Genomic DNA, 2500 nt, shown 5'->3' on the forward strand with positions numbered 1-2500 from the left:
TATAAAGATCATATTTGTTATATAAAGATCATGTTGTTCTCATTCTCCCAAAGTAGCGGCGTATAGCCGCCTCGCCCTGACGCTAGATCGACGGCGCGATGCTCAGACGTCGAGGAACGAGTCGCCGGTGCGTTCAAGCACGGTCGAAAATTTTCGCTACGGTTTACAAGTAAGCGTGAAGAGCGATCTCTCGCTTTCCGCCACTCGGTAACGGTGAAGTCGATGCTCGGTAAGTGCAACGATACATCCGATCGCGTTCGTCTACGAACGAGGGAAGATCGCGCAGCCAACACTGATAAACAGTGCGCGCCACATAGGAGCCATTCGGTCTTACGACGCCGACTCGTGGCAATGCTGTGTCTAGAAATATAATTTCTAATAATACGGCACGACTCAGGAGAGCCGAGGCACATCGTACCGAACGTGCGAAGCACGCCAAACGCACCCGCACGACGATCCGACAACGCTCGGTCGCCGAGCGCACCGCACCTCTTATAGTACCCAACCGGCCGGCCAAGCGGTCGGCGACGCACGGCCTTACGCACGGCCGCTTATGGGCGCGAGCGCCGATGAAACGAGGCGAACGGGACTTAGTCGCTGCGAACGATCGGATTACGATGATCGATCCGAACGGGTCGACAGCGACCGAACGACAGCACAGACGGGATGGATCGAAGAAAAAGAGATGACATTAAACAAAATCGGGCGTCCCGATGGCCGAAAACGGATACTTGTAAGGAGCACCGACAGGCTCGGCGGTACCTCCGACGGGCTCGGCGGTACCTCCGACGTCACGGCGGTACCTCCGACGGGCTCGGGCGGTACCTCCGGCGATGTCGCACGACAAAGTCCGCGCGCGGCGTGTTGCTTTCTCTCTCGGCGGTACCTCCGGCGTACGGGCGATGCAAAAGTCGGCTCGCGGCGTGTTGCTTTCGTTCTCGGCGGTACCTCCGACGGGCTCGGGCGGTACCTCCGACGGTGTCGCACGATAAAGTCCGCGCGCGGCGTGTTGCTTTCGTTCTCGGCGGTACCTCCGACGGGCTCGGGTGGTACCTCCGACGTAGCCGCGTGACAAAGTCCACTCGCGGCGTGTTGCTTTCGCTCTCGGCGGTACCTCCGGCGTACGGGCCATGCAAAAGTCGGCTCGCGGCGTGTTGCTTTCGTTCTCGGCGGTACCTCCGACGGGCTCGGGAGGTACCTCCGACGGTGTCGCACGACAAAGTCCACTCGCGGCGTGTTGCTTTCGCTCTCGGCGGTACCTCCGGCTTACGGGCGATGCAAAAGTCGACTCGCGGCGTGTTGCTTTCGCTCTCGGCGGTACCTCCGGACGCTCGCTCGGGCGGTACCTCCGTCGATGTCGCACGATAAAGTCCGCGCGCGGCGTGTTGCTTTCGTTCTCGGCGGTACCTCCGGCTGGCTCGGGCAGTACCTCCGACATTGTCGCGCGACAAAGTCCACTCGCGGCGTGTTGCTTTCGCTCTCGGCGGTACCTCCGGCTTTCGGGCGATGCAAAAGTCGACTCGCGGCGTGTTGCTTTCTTTCTCGGCGGTACCTCCGACGGGCTCGGGCGGTACCTCCGACGGTGTCGCACGACAAAGTCAGCGCGCGGCGTGTTGCTTTCGTTCTCGGCGGTACCTCCGACGGGCTCGGGCTGTACCTCCGACATTGTCGCGCGACAAAGTCCACTCGCGGCGTGTTGCTTTCGCTCTCGGCGGTACCTCCGGCTTTCGGGCGATGCAAAGGTCGACTCGCGGCGTGTTGCTTTCGCTCTCGGCGGTACCTCCGGACGCTCGCTCGGGCGATACATCCGTCGATGTCGCACGATAAAGTCCGCGCGCGGCGTGTTGCTTTCTCTCTCGGCGGTACCTCCGACGGGCTCGGGCTGTACCTCCGACATTGTCGCGCGACAAAGTCCACTCGCGGCGTGTTGCTTTCGCTCTCGGCGGTACCTCCGGCGTACGGGCCATGCAAAAGTCGGCTCGCGGCGTGTTGCTTTCGTTCTCGGCGGTACCTCCGACGGGCTCGGGAGGTACCTCCGACGGTGTCGCACGACAAAGTCCACTCGCGGCGTGTTGCTTTCGCTCTCGGCGGTACCTCCGGCTTACGGGCGATGCAAAAGTCGACTCGCGGCGTGTTGCTTTCGCTCTCGGCGGTACCTCCGGACGCTCGCTCGGGCGGTACCTCCGTCGATGTCGCACGATAAAGTCCGCGCGCGGCGTGTTGCTTTCGTTCTCGGCGGTACCTCCGGCTGGCTCGGGCAGTACCTCCGACATTGTCGCGCGACAAAGTCCACTCGCGGCGTGTTGCTTTCGCTCTCGGCGGTACCTCCGGCTTTCGGGCGATGCAAAAGTCGACTCGCGGCGTGTTGCTTTCTTTCTCGGCGGTACCTCCGACGGGCTCGGGCGGTACCTCCGACGGTGTCGCACGACAAAGTCAGCGCGCGGCGTGTTGCTTTCGTTCTCGGCGGTACCTCCGACGGGCTCGGGCTGTACCTCCGACA

The sequence above is a fragment of the Pogonomyrmex barbatus genome, unplaced genomic scaffold (assembly GCF_055798465.1).
Source record: "Pogonomyrmex barbatus isolate J1 unplaced genomic scaffold, ASM5579846v1 scaffold55, whole genome shotgun sequence".
Classification (NCBI taxonomy): Eukaryota; Metazoa; Arthropoda; class Insecta; order Hymenoptera; family Formicidae; genus Pogonomyrmex; species Pogonomyrmex barbatus.